Source organism: Dreissena polymorpha, chromosome 5 (assembly GCF_020536995.1).
Source record: "Dreissena polymorpha isolate Duluth1 chromosome 5, UMN_Dpol_1.0, whole genome shotgun sequence".
NCBI classification, from domain to species: Eukaryota; Metazoa; Mollusca; class Bivalvia; order Myida; family Dreissenidae; genus Dreissena; species Dreissena polymorpha.
In genome coordinates, this window is record NC_068359.1 from 56243058 (window position 1) to 56258173 (window position 15116).

Genomic DNA, 15116 nt, shown 5'->3' on the forward strand with positions numbered 1-15116 from the left:
CGGAAGCGGTTTCATAAAGTATCAACCGTTTCCCTCTGGTTGGTCGGAGTGTGGAGATTACTCATGGAATATTTAGCGATTTCTTGAACCGTCAATTGCTGTTGCTGTTGTACACGGACTAACAATAATTTAACTGTTGTCACACTAATTAGCACTGTTTAAGTACCAGTTGTTCATGCGGACGCATTGTAACTGGCAAAGAATGGATACATCGATTTCTAATGGCGTTATTTTCAAGGTAAAAATGAGTTTTGATTGGTTTTGACGATTGCTGTTGAACACGCACATGGCTGTTATACACGGACAACTTCTAGAACAACTGTTGTTGAGCACGCACATGTCAAGGAATACCGTTTTCTCCACCGAATAAGTCTAAAACAACGTCGCATTGGCATGTTCTGGTATATGTAGCGATACATATCTAATGTATCCAGCAAAACACATATTTTAGTTGAACATTTCAATGTTTCTTTTAGTGGAATATTATAATGACATTTTTTTTTCATAAACTGCAAAACAAAACGAAACACACAAAACAATTTTCATGTATGCTAAGCATATAATCAACACATATAATTATGAAATAGATTTTACTTGATTCTCTAAGTACTAACACTTTTCCAACAAAACAGTTCAGTTTTAAAACTATCAACATATGTTTAACTGTTTTCACAGAGTCAGAAGCTCAGGAATAGTACAATACTGCTCGCATAGGCACCAGAAACAGTATTGAAAGGGCCTTCGGGGTTTGGAAGAGAACTTTTCATGTACTTCATGGTGAGGTATGTAAGGAAATTGTTTATATTATTAATGATAAAATTTATTTAAGATTATAAAAAATGTATTTAATCAACACAGATGGTTAATGGACATTGACATCATCATATATATTTCTAGGCATATCAAGTCTATCTGTTGGAAAAAAAGTTATTAATAACTTAACATTATTTTTGCATGCCAAAGACACACTTCAGTTCTTAAATTCAACTTACTTATAGATGGAAAAATATGCTGAATATTCTAAATATGAATAAATGCAACTCATTTTGACATCTTGAACAAGTCAATGTAACAGCATTATACACAGCTATCTCGTATTACTGTGAAGTACTGATACATTACTGAAAGCCAGCTAAAACAATTTAAACACTTTTAGATATGTTTTTCTGTATTTGTTTAAGCTCATAAGAAATACTTAAGACATTAGTTAATGGTTACACTCGGGACAAAAAGAAGTTGTTACCATTTACTATGCATCAAATATTGGGGACAAATTTGACAACATTTTTAACAATGACTTTTGATGTAACATTATTTGTCAATGTTTTTCCTTCAACTTTTTATAACAGATTAGAATGAAGCCTGCCCATGTTTCGCACCATCATTGCCTGTGCTGTTCTTCGGTTGATGTGGGGTGAACCAGCAGTTGATCCGGAACCTTTAGAAGAGGTTGCCAAGGGAGATATGTTCCAGACTGTATCGGATGGGAGAAGAGTTAGAGATACCATTGTCGCAAATTACTTTACTTAGGAAATTAACAGATTAAATATAAATGTTTTCATTATATTTGTGCGTGTATATCTCTGAGTCATACACTGATAATATGGTTCCTTGTTTGTTTATGTTGGTTTTCCAGCATTGGAACAACCATTCAACAAGTGAACAAAATATATTATTTCAATGCCTATATAATATTTTTTACAATGTTTACGTAATAACCTCATTTGTACTCACTCATTTATTTTATTTGTGTTATGAGAATATCATTCAGTACTATGATTATTTCGTAGAACTTTTCTTGTTTGTCTGCCAAGCTGTTCTGTTTGGCATAGTACAACATCTGCATCTCGCTCAGTGACCTGTATATTTTTGAATATTTTTGTTTGTATTGGTTACCTCTATTCACTACTTACAAAAAATGATGAGCATTGTTCTGAATGATTTTGATTATTGATAGCCATCAGCTAAGTTATTACGGTTATTGTTAAACAATGATATTATTCTATTGGCTCAGTATGTCCGTTTCATTGTTAGTAAATAATTTCAATTTAAAGAATATGACATTGTCATTTTATAGTTTAAAGTTGAATTGTTAGCTTATATAAATGAAACTTGTTCCACGAATCGTTATATACATACACATATACATACTTTGTCTGAGACTCTTTCTTGTGATATTGTTGCAACTAGGGTGTTCATCTGTATCTGCTGATGCACATCTTGCCTGCCTCTCTGATGAACATACATTATAGAACACTGTTATAGATCTATTATGTTAAGATCATATTATTTGTTTAATTGAGTCAACTTTGTTAAAGCAAGAGATATTTTGAAGTTTTTATTTGTTTTATACATGCTGTATAGTAGAGATAGATTATTGGAAACTGATTCTTACACATGTTCGCATGTGCAGCACAAGAAAAAGAAACGCCCACGCGGTCCACAAGTGTAAGAGCTTTATGAATAGAACAGAATTTTTATTACACATACACCTCTGGCGGGGGCTAAAGTGTTATATTGCCAAATCTTGACAAATGTATGAACAGTCAAACCAAAACATTTTTCTGATTGTTACCAGCTCGATCAGATAATGGCTTCAGACTGTATGGCAGACTTGTTTAACAACGGTAATTTCAAACATTACTTTTTAACCATTTGTTTCGTAGATAAAATAATTGTAACCCACTCTTTATTTTCCAAACGATGGCAGCTTCCAAGTCCATATTAAACCATCTTGCTATTTTGACTATAAATGTCGTGTCCAAAACACATTTGATACGTATTATACGTAATTCTATATATGATATGGCTTATTTTCAGTATTTATTCTTAATTTAATAGATGTTTTAGCAAAGTACTGCATAAAAACTTACCTGCGGGCACGCTGGCCTTAACTATATATTGCCACTGTAATTAAGTTATAGGATCAAAGCTTATTGATGATTGTTGTTGAAAACTAGTAACCTTGTGAATTGAAATGTGTTTAAGTTGGTGTCTGTAGCTATAGGGTTGTATGCCCGCTTCGAGGTTATATGTACAGTCTGTCCTCTATCCGGCTCATGTAAAACGAGTACTGAAAAGAGACCAATTCAACACTATAATTTCAATAAAAATATACTTGATTATTCTTACCTGGGACGAAAAATGCTTCTAATCTACATCATCAAATTTGTATATTCACTCGAAAAACTATACCTTTTACAAATATACTTGATTAATTGATCTCTGAAAGCTTAAACACAGTACACAATATGTAGGAAATAAAATGCATATACCAAGTTGTTTAAATACATGCCCAATCCCAAATCATATTCATCCTTTATGTTCTGGTCACAAACTGTATAGTAATCGGGTAAAAGGTTATCCTGTCTTTATATGTTCTTGTCCCTTTAGCATGACAAAATGCTTTGAAAACAATTGAACATGCACTTAAATGACAATATCATGAAGGGATTTCTTCAAGCAAAAACAGGAATCCAAAACAAATATTAATAAAACTGTCTGGAGGAAAAGCAATATTTTCAAAAACTCGCAAGCCATTACAAAAGGCTAGCAATAAAATTCCTATTGAAAATATAATTTTGATGATCCATATAGCCAATGTCGTATAGGAATTAACATGTTCAGTGCCTTTACGTAAGATATGTATCGCTACATTCACTAGAACATGCCAATGCGACGTTGTTTAAGACTTATTCGGCGGAGAAAACGGTATTCCTTGACATGTGCGTGCTCAACAACAGTTGTTCTAGAAGTTGTCCGTGTATAACAGCCATGGGCGTGTTCAACAGCAATCGTCAAAACCAATCAAAACTCAACTTTACCTTGAAAATAACGACATTAGCAATCGATGTATCCATTTTTTGCCAGTTACAATGCGTCCGCATGAACAACTGGTACTTAAACAGTGCTAATTAGTGTGAAAACAGATAAATTATTGTTAGTCCGTGTACAACAGCATTTGACGGTTCAAAAAAATCGCTAAATATTCAATGAGTAATCTCCACACTCAAACCAACCAGAGGGAAACGGTTGATACTCGATGAAACCGCGTCCGGCTGACCCTATGATTGTCGTCATCCGATTAAAAACAAGTAAGTAATAAGGAAGATGTACCTGTTTGAACACTCAATTTTTCATTCTAAGCGAGGCATCGGCGACCATGTTTTCTCAATTCTGACCACGTGATTCCCCCCATTGGTAAACGTTATGACCAAATATATTGCGCGATTTTACCAAATAAATACTATTTTTCCTATTTTGCAGACGAGTTTAATACAGTATGAACAGGGTTAAAAATATCCTTTTATGTTGCAGAAACAATATATGAACGCTCTGCTGCTGAAACTCGGCTGTGCATATGCAAACGGAAGTTTAATATATGTAGTCGAGATCGCGAACATATAATGCGATATTACGATATAAATATCGTGATTACTCAATTTGTTTCGTTATCTCGCATCGAAATGGGAAACAGTCTGAAATCCGAAGGAAACATCCTGCGCCTTTTTCAGGAAATTCCGATGAATTACACATAGAGAATAACAAGTAACTGTCCTATTGGTTTGTAAGATATAACATGAGGATGATAATACAATTGCGGAAAGGCATTCAGGGAGTTACCAGTTTTTCGATTCATCATAACGCTTACCCCAGCTTATCGTTCATCCCAGTTTTTGAATAAAACAATAACATAGTATCATTTGGTCTCTGCATGTTTAGCGTGCATGAATATGCTGTTAGACGAAATGAAACGTTTAACACATAATTTTTTATTCAAAAGAAATATTTCTATATTAAAGTCTGTTGCCGAATAATCCACGGCCGGGCGTTACGCTCTGTAAGGGTTGAATTACGACTGCGAAGCACACGTGACTTGATTTCACACCTCTTACCCTGAGGTACATCCGTATTCGTGCAATTTGCAAGACGACAAAAACACCGAGCGAGCGAGTTAACAGTCAAGAGTGAGTTAGCTTCTTTTTTATGTAAAAGTATCATTGTTCGTTGTAAATAATCAGTGTATTCATGATTATCGGTTTACTTAGTATTGTATTTATCTCTTGATGTTTATCGTATACGAACACAATTAAATATCTCAAACATTTCAGGTAAATTAAATCAGCTATCGGATAGTTTTCACCAAAAGTTATTGTAATATACAATTCAAGAACCGAATCGGAGTTAAAATACATGTTAACAACTACAAAAGTAAATAAATACAACAAAGTAGAACTTTGTCGACAAAATATGTTGATATTAAAATTACATAAACTTGACTTTTTTGATGAGTGTTTTTGTTTTACAGTAAAATGATTTCTATAGTTTGACAATAATATAAGTGAAACTTACGGATGCTACCCGACCATGAGCTTTTTCAAATGTACGGTTTTCAGTAAATGCAATATTTGCCCAGGAAATGCCGCTTACATTTAGAAACTTATTTTCTGAGCATGTATTGATTTATCTATAACAACTAGGTATTTAATTATCAAAAGTGTTACGCACGTAAGAACGTTCGTCTGTTTTTAAGAGTAAGTTGATCACTTTCTCCTCCCAAAGGTACATGTTCACGTCGAATGAAGTACGAACGGACACAATAATGCATTTAAGATTATTTTTTTTTACAATCATATAATTACATTAAAATAACGTTTTGTCCAACGGCTATGCATATCTAACGTGGGGATTAAAGATTTTGATTTGTTATTAGCCTCGTAGATGAACTAAGATGTGTTTTTGTAATTGTATCTTCGGAAACAATTTACGAAAGCATGTGCAGCCAAATGACACACTATTATAATAAAACGTATCATATTATTTGTTTTCAGCTTTTATTGTCAAATAAGACATTTAGTAGAAGTGAAACAGAACGCAGCAATATAGCATACTTAAGGTTAAATATCTCATGTCACATGTGTGTAAAAAAAATCGAACGTTGTCGTCCAAAATAAGGGCTTCCGAATGTGGAAGGTCATTATTCGGTAAGCCTTAACTTCGGACGGTTAAATTCAGATCATGGACTAATAGAATAACGCACTATTGTATTTGCAATACTTGGCTATGTCTATTTTCGTTTTTTGTGTAGTTGTTTCGTTTAATCTCTGATTCAGGTCTTAACTTATTATCTGACCATACATTTTGGTAAAGATTCTGATTTCTATACATGTTTAGATATCTGAGTCTGTTCTTATACGTAAACAGTTATGATTTAGGAAGCAATTCGATTTCAAAATAACACCACATTAGCAAAACTGCATTGGAAGCAGCGGCCTATGTGACTCTAGTAGACAGGAAAGGTTCACCGAAATGCCTCACTACGTTTTGAATTTAAAATCCGATGCGCATGCGCGCTGTCACGGCGCGTTTTCTTCATATATCTTTAATGTCCAAAAAACGCGTTTTCTTGCTCTTGCAGGCCATCGGTACATCCGGCGACATTCAGCGCAAGATTAGGGGTCTTGGAAACCTGCAAAATGGCCCTGATCACGATGGTAACCAGTCCTTCGCCGATATTAGCGTAACTGTTAAGTTCTGAATACGTACCAAATGCATATATTTCGGACAGCGTTGTCGTCAGTGTCATAAAGGCGAGACTTCATCGGCAGCAGTGGCCTTGATGCCTCTAGTAGAGGTTTTATCGAGATGCGTCAATATTATCTATTTTTTTTAATTCAACAACTAGCGCGGAAACGCGCTCTAATACTGTTTTTTCCTAATAGATTGTTCGAAGTAGCGTTTTATCGCTCGGCCAGGCCAATCGTATACCTGGTGACACTCAACCTCGGCATACAATTAAGCTCCACAGTGATCTACAAAAGACCCCTGTTCTCGAGTGTGACCAGTCCTTCGCCGAAGTTAGCTAACCAGTTCCAATTTTGTGGAGTGTCATTAAATAAAACTCATTGAAAATGTCAATCAATTAATATTTGATTTGTCCAAACAACACTTAACATTATTAATCTTTATATTCGGTACACCTTTTGTCTTTTAATTTATTATTTGTTAAGTAAAACATATTAATTCCTTATTCAGCTTGCATGAGGAATAAGGAACTGTTTCGTTTTTCCATATTCTGACACGAACAAGGAACAAGAATATAAATAAAATCAGATAGCTAGAACAGTGATGGAATGCATTGTTTATATCATAAATACATGGACAATTACTTGATAATTTTAAGTTTGGTTGATGTGAAGTTAATATTCAAAGTAGACAGTACTAGTTCGGTTTGAAGACAAAATCCTATTCAAGATGCAGATTTTTTTAAATCGCAATTAAATGAGTATCGCTACACATACAATAAGCTACTCGAAAATCAATTTAACTTTTCATTTAGATGAAACATATTTATATGGATATATACATTGTAAAGTCATGTAGTGTCAATTAAGCCTGTTTTTCACATATATATTTTAAGTAAAAAAAAGCGTTTTCTCCCTCGTGCAGGTCAATCCGACAACCTTCAACCTTGGCACACGATCAAGGTCGGTGGGGACATTAAAAACTGACCTGGTCTCGATGGTAACCAGTCCTACGCCGAAGTAAGCGCAACTGCTGCGCTATATATACGTACCGAATGTCATTATTTCAGACAATTTTCATGTCAGTGCGACGTCGTTTACGTTACCTAAAGGCGAGACTGTGCCGGATGCAGCGGCACGTGTGCTTCATGTAGACTAGAAAGTGGTATCGAAACGTCTCAATATTGTTTTTTCAATCAAAAAATATTTTCGAAGTCCGAACACGCGTTTTTCGTTATGTCTAGTCAACGTTACATCCGGCGACTTTCACATTTGACACATAATTAGGGACCCTGGGGACCTACTAAATGACCCAGGTCTCGATAGTGACCAGTTTCAGCGCAACAGGTTCCTCTTCCTTCATTCAGTCGCGGAAAACGAGGCAGAAAAGAAGAAACTTATTCGGTTTGAACAAATAATAATTTAGAAAGAATTGTAAGTATTTTTTTTTTAAGCCTATATCTTACCTGTTCAACTAGATAATGGAATTATGATGTGTACCTTATTCTTTATTTAAATAAGGCACTAGGGACAGGTAACCAACTTACTCTCGATAAATGACCGCCCTAATTTGAACAGTCTTATCTGTGTCTTTGCTATTTGGACGTCTATATAGCGGTATTCTGGTCAAAATGATATTTCATTTTTTCTAACTTCGTTCCTTTGTGTATATCTAGATCTATTTATTAAAAATTGTATGATAACGATCTTGTAAATATACTTTCAGAACGATTGACTAGGTATAGTATTGTTAATTGCGTTCTTTATTCCTTAGTTTTTGTATCAAACTGCTTTAAGTGATTTTTCTAATTCTTAATTGCAATACGCCAAACGTTAAATGCGTACATTGAAGCTCTTCTTAAAACGATCAACGTCGTGTTGTTACGTAATTGTTTAATTTTACACGTTTTTTGTTTATCGCTAAACTGTTATTTTTTTCATTTGAACGGCATATAATCATAAATCGTTTTGTATTATAAAGTTAATTCAAAAGAACGCATAACATGGCCTTTTTTCTATTCAGGGAAAGACTTAGAGGCATATATGTTAAATTACTCGTTAAAGGCCCTATAACGGTGACGATTCGTAATTATTTACCGATGTTGTTTTTTCATATTTTATTTTTAAAGGTTATCAGAAAAACAATATATATATTCTTTTGGACATAACCATAAAAAAATGAGCAATACAACTTGTTTTGAGCTCAAAATACAGTGTCCTCCAGGTTCCAAGTCAATTGTGTTTACAAACAATCAGTTTATTTACATCGCTGTTTACTCGGGAAAGTGATAGTGACTCAGGTCACCAAAAATATTTCGTTGATTTTCAACGTTTTCACTCACAAAGCAAGTCTCTTCTGAATGGTTAAAACGTTTGTAGTGATCTAATATGTTACTTTTTGCTGTTAAAAAAGTTGTTTAAAATAGAATTAAAATTGATTTGTCTTTCGGCTATTTTTAGCATACGTCACCGCTATGAGGCTACACACAACGTAAATTGCAAATTTGTAAACATTTATGAAACGGGTATATCTTTCATAATTCTTAACAACGTTGCATCAAAGCTGTTTTATTTGCATTTTTTATGCAAGAGTAACTGAAATCCGGTAAAAATTAGACCAGTTTATATGCATAATAACTGGATTTGTCACCTTTATAAAGCCGTTTATAAGACGAAGCGGCCATACAAGAGGATATTTCATGTTGTCATAGCTGAGAAAGCCTCACATTAGACCATTAAATTTCAAAATCGTAGTACATGTGTATATGAATGTATTTAAGTTTTTAACTTAGCGTCGCATATGGCCAATGTTCGATAATTTATAGTACACCATAGTTGTCCGGAAACCCTTGCGGCAATCTTGGCTTTTAAAATAACACCAAGAGTCACAATGCATTTCAATTTTAAAAGCATGCTATTTGTGCACATGGGTCGCCTTTAGCCATAGTAGCAATGTTGTATAACCGTAATAATTAGCTATTTTACTATTACCATAAGTCTCACTCAAAGATTTAATAAAACAAACTTGAACGTATAACCACAGTGGCAGGCTATTAAAAGTACGATTTTCATATGTGTTAAATTGTAATATATTGATACAAATATGTTACAATAACACAAAATAAGCAAGAAAAATTATACATTGAAGACGAATTTCATAAAATGAAGCAAAGACAAGTAAGCGCTGGTTAACGCCGATACCGACACTTTTACTCGTATTTGCTAGGAAACAAAATTGTGTCTTTGTGTCGTATGAACGAATCTGCACTAAAACTAAATTTAGATTCACATTTAACATGCATGACATATATGCTGGCGAATTCGGCTGGAAGCCTTTTTCGATTTCAAAATTAAATATCTGGCTTATTTCGCATTTTTCAACACATGTTCTTCTTAACTTTTATTTTAATTTATATTGAAATATATATATATAATAAGTTTTTTTACACATTTTATATAAAATCATAAATATTTGACAAGCTCGTACAGTCTCTCTTTAACGATTAGGACAAAACTTGTCCATGTCTTCTCGTCCATAACCACAGAAATTTGTTATCTAAATGGGCCATACACGAACCGACATGTGTAAAGTGCAACGGGCTTCTCCCATAGGGCCATCGCCCACAGAATTCATTAAAAGGATAATGGGCGATATACCAGAGGCCCACTTTAGGTTAGTACCGGATGTGAAATACCGAGTACTCTTAACCTTGCTTTTCGTTTCAAGCGAAATACAAGTGAGTAGGTAAGGGTTGAGCGGGTAATCTGTGACCTGAGTTCTGGTGGCAGTGGTTTAGCACTCGTCCAAGGTTCCACTCGGACCAAACCAGATATATATGGATAGGATGCTTTTAAATAGCTAATTTATGTGACCAAAGGCAATCATTTATGGTCACTTATGTTGCTTTTTAAATATCTAACTACTGTCGCCCTTGACAACTAGACGTGGTGCAATGATGGTGTTTGAAGAGCAAACTCCAGCCGAACACACTGAGATGTATTACATTTATTTCCACAATGTGCATGTGTACACCGTTGTGTTTTATATCAATAATTATGTATAAATAAAATAACATTAGTGTCATTTTCATGCCATATCAAAAATGAATAATTGTTCTTTAAGTAATGTATTGTCTACGTTTTCCATAGAATCCTCTATGGCTCGCATATGGCCGAAGTTACAATCACATCTATAGACAAGAGTCTCTGTAGCATTAACGAATTTGATTACAGTATTTAAAATGTAATATTGGGTTGACGGATATTCGATAACAAATAACACTTGCAAATCAAACACGAAATAACAACTTTGAACTGCATCCTTCATCAAAATAGACAATATTGAATTAGAGCTTGAATTATGAAATTACTTTAATCCTAACAACATTTTAAAACTCTTTATCGTAAAAAATCGTGATTCTTGTTTTTATATTTAGTAACCATCACCCAATTTCTGCTGCTAAAATGGGACACCGTTTTGTGAAATACGCCGTTCCATTTTAAGAGATAAGACCGGTCCTTTATATAAACTGCATATTTTGTCTATACGTGGCACCGATGAATGGAAACGCTTGCTTAAGGTGAGTTTGTGTTATATATGTTTACAACGCATTGATTTTTCTGATCGCATATGCTTTACAACATTTAACACTTTAGTAATGATAATATAATTATCTATAAGGCAACCAATATCGCTACTTTCGTTTGCATGTGTTTGTTTCAGCCTTGGGTTTCTATTCACATTTATAGAAATCATTGTCCAATCCACAAGGACAATATGTTTTAGTTACTGACACTGTTTTAATTGCGCCTATGTATTGAAACTTAACGCCTTAATTTGATGGAATGTAACACTTTTTTTAAATTCAGTTATTGTTTTCTCACAAGTGTATATATTGTTAACGATGCATGGTTCGCTTTTCATGTTTTAAGGGCGAGATGTTCTTCAGCTTCTTAATTGTTCTTCTCGCTGGCATCAGCGTTTGCAGCGGTAAGTTACTCGTGTCTGGATGCGTTTTGTTCGATCAAATTTGGTTCTATCTGATTTATGTGTACGTAATGCAAACATGTAACTAAAATTCATAATTAAATGTCTAAACAAAGACTATAATATTGTTTCAATATGAAAAGAACAACAATAGCTATTGTTCTGTTTTAGTCGAATGTTTAACATGCCTCGATTGTACGGATATCCAAAGTCCTCGACACTGTAAATATGTGATGGAATGTCATCACGACGAGGTATATCGTTTGTTTGAATGTATTTTCATTTGGGCTACCAGTTTCAGTTTTAGTTGATTCCGTTATTGAATAACATTCATTTAAACTAGGCTTGACATCTGTGAACAAACTTAATTGTGTACACAAATATTCAAATATGTTCAAAATATACTATTTCACAAACGTGCATCATCATACTAAATTAACATGCTATATTTCCCATAGGTTTGCAATGTTCACCGGACAACAAATCAATATGGGGATGTTGTGTTTAACGTTGGTTATGTACATCCATCGGTAATATCTTAATTTGTTCACTTGATTTTGTAATGAATACTATTGTTTATTTTTCACAAGTTCGACCGGCATATGTTATTATGTTATTTATGTCTTAAATGTGTGTTGAATCTTTCTATGTTTAAACTTTAACGCTAGTTGCGGCATTAGGTGTGTTCCAACCGTTCCAAGGCCACCAGACGTGTGACGAGTGCTGTAGTACGGACCTCTGTAACGCAGCCGGATGTGGCATGACAGGTAGACTATTTATTTCCATTAATCCGCAATGTTAACATAGTTATTTCCTATAGTATATGAAATTCCATATCCGCTATATTTAAGTTCGCTGTTTTTTGGTTTTAGCGTGCAAGTTCTTTCAAAATCGGTAGCGCTTAACATGATATTACCAAAGAACAGATTAAACATGACGCCCATGTTGTATTCGTCAAATTGTATGGAGCTTTTTTATCTCGCGTTCTTGTTTGCCTATTGGTGATGGCTTGATGATACAATGTTCTGTTCTGACAGGATATCCATCCAAACGGGGTCCAGTGTGCTACACCTGTCCTGCTCAAATCATTGACGGAACATGTCATAAAATTGAAGTCTGCGGAATAAATGAGGTAAGTGCTTTTAAAATATGAGTACATGATCCAATACCGTCTTGTTATCGTATCTGAATGTAAGTTATAACGACTTTAGTTTTTATTCTATTTTAAATGAGTTTTACAAAAATATGATTGCTCATATTTTCAGAATTAAAATAATATATTTTATAGTTGAGCAGTTGTATTTAAAAGCAAATTAAATAAAAACTTAAACGCCTTTAGTCGGTTGAACAGAAACATGAATTTGTTTGGATCCCGGTCCATTGTTCTATATAAAATGTGACTGATTGTATACAGCTCGATGTTATAAATAAATAGCATTACATTCAACTAGTAAAAGGTAAATTACTCGCTCATCTATAAATATAGAATTCATATCGGACATTCCCCAAATAATAACTGGGCGCGAAAATGAAAAATCAGCCAGAAATGACGTCGCCACTCTTGAAAACTTGGCATGTCGCAGTTGACGTTTCAGTCACTTCATCAGTCAATACGGAGAACATGCATTGTAGTTACATCGACTCGGAATTAACTGTTCAAGTATTAATTAAAAAACTTAACTCACGCATTATCAATAGCGATAAAAAAAGTAATAAAAATAGACATAATGCATATCAATCATATACTTTGTATAATATAACGACACACATATATGGTAACGACGTTATTAAGGCATTCATACGATCATGAATGCATTCTATTTCCGTGAAACATAACGATGCACTCTTAATATAATCAAACTTCCTTACGATAAGGTTGCATCCACAGTGTTCTGAGTCATTCAGCAAGCAATCAATTAATTGTTGCGAGGACATGCGTTGTAAAACAATATACGCACACTCGATAACATGATTGACGGTCGTGTAAAAGTTTGTTCATTGAGTTCATTTTAACCATTTTAGGGTGTCTTCAAAATACGTTTCACAGTGTCAACATCATATTCAAACTAGAAATGGTGCGGCAGATGCTGACGCGAATCCCCACTCCGCATAGATTTTATATTAAAAGGCAATTTTGGGTGGGCAAGGCCTATGTTAGTGGGACCCCGGGGTGGGTAATGTGGACATGGATGGTCGAGATAGATCGTGTTGTAATAAGAGATGTTCAGTATTAATTTGAAGTCAATTGGTGAATAAATGAAGAAGTTACGGCAAACAAAAAATAGGTACGAAAAAAAATTGGGAACGAAAAAACTTTGGGTGCGCAAAAAATTGGGTAAAAAAAAATTTGGTTACGAAACAAAATTTTGGTACGTAACAAAAATTGGATACGAAAACAAATTGGGAACGAACAAAATTGGGTACGAAAAAAAAATTGGGAACGAAAAAATATTGGGCGCAAAAAAATGAGGGTACGAAAACAAATTTGGGTAAGAAAAAATTTGGTGTCGCACATATGCTCATAGCTACCATGTGAGTTAATATCAAGGTTCTAGTGGTAATAGTGTAGAAGATGATAGTGGCCACATTTTACTATAGCCATATAAGGAAAACTGCCCCGCCACCATAACTTTTGACCCGGGGGTCAGATCAAAATTCCAAATAGTGCACCGTCGCACATATGCTCATAGCTACCATGTGTGTAAGTTTGAAGGTTCTAGTGCTAATAGTGTAGGAGGAGATATTGGCCAGGACGACGGACGGACAGACAGCGCAGATCAATACAATATCCCCACGTTTTGAAAGCGTGAATATAATAATAAATATGTAGTATTATTAAATAATGACTTCAGTTATATAGAGGTTCAGCTATTTTATTTTAAGACTAACCATTATTGCCCGTGAATTATTTAATCGCGAACATTGTAATGTGACTGATTTTAGATGAATAGGTATACATTATTTTTCTATAATAGGAATATTGGAACTTCAGCAACATCATTATAAAAATTTGTGCTTAAATCCACTAGTCTTTTATTCAATTAAGATGACCACATGCGAAAATAATACAATAATAATGTGAAACATCGTTTACATAACAAGATTAAATTTCCGCATTATGAAAGACAATGTGGTGCAAATGGGTTAAGTCAGCATACAATTGATGACACATTTCCAATTTCTCCAATTACTAGCATGGGCGAATTTGAAATGGTTGGTGGGAAATCCCCAATCCGTCTTACATATAGTGTGTATGTATACTTTATTGAAGGAGTGCATGATCAACGAGCAGAGCGAGTTTGGTGATACGGTGTTCACATCACAGTGTGTCGGGTCTACGGTAAGTCATTTAAGACATTTAATACGCATTTACTGAATTATTATTAATCGCGGCGTATGTATATTTATATGTGTGTGTGTTTGCGTGCGAACGTGCGCATGTGCGTGTGTGTGCGCGCGCTTGTGTGCGTGCGTGCGCGCGCTTGTGTGTGAACGTGCGTGCGTGTATAAACACACAGGATTTAATTAATTATGCATTCAACATTTGTATAGCTATGATTAATGAACCGAGCAGGGATTATCTGTTATCCATGCATTATACAACG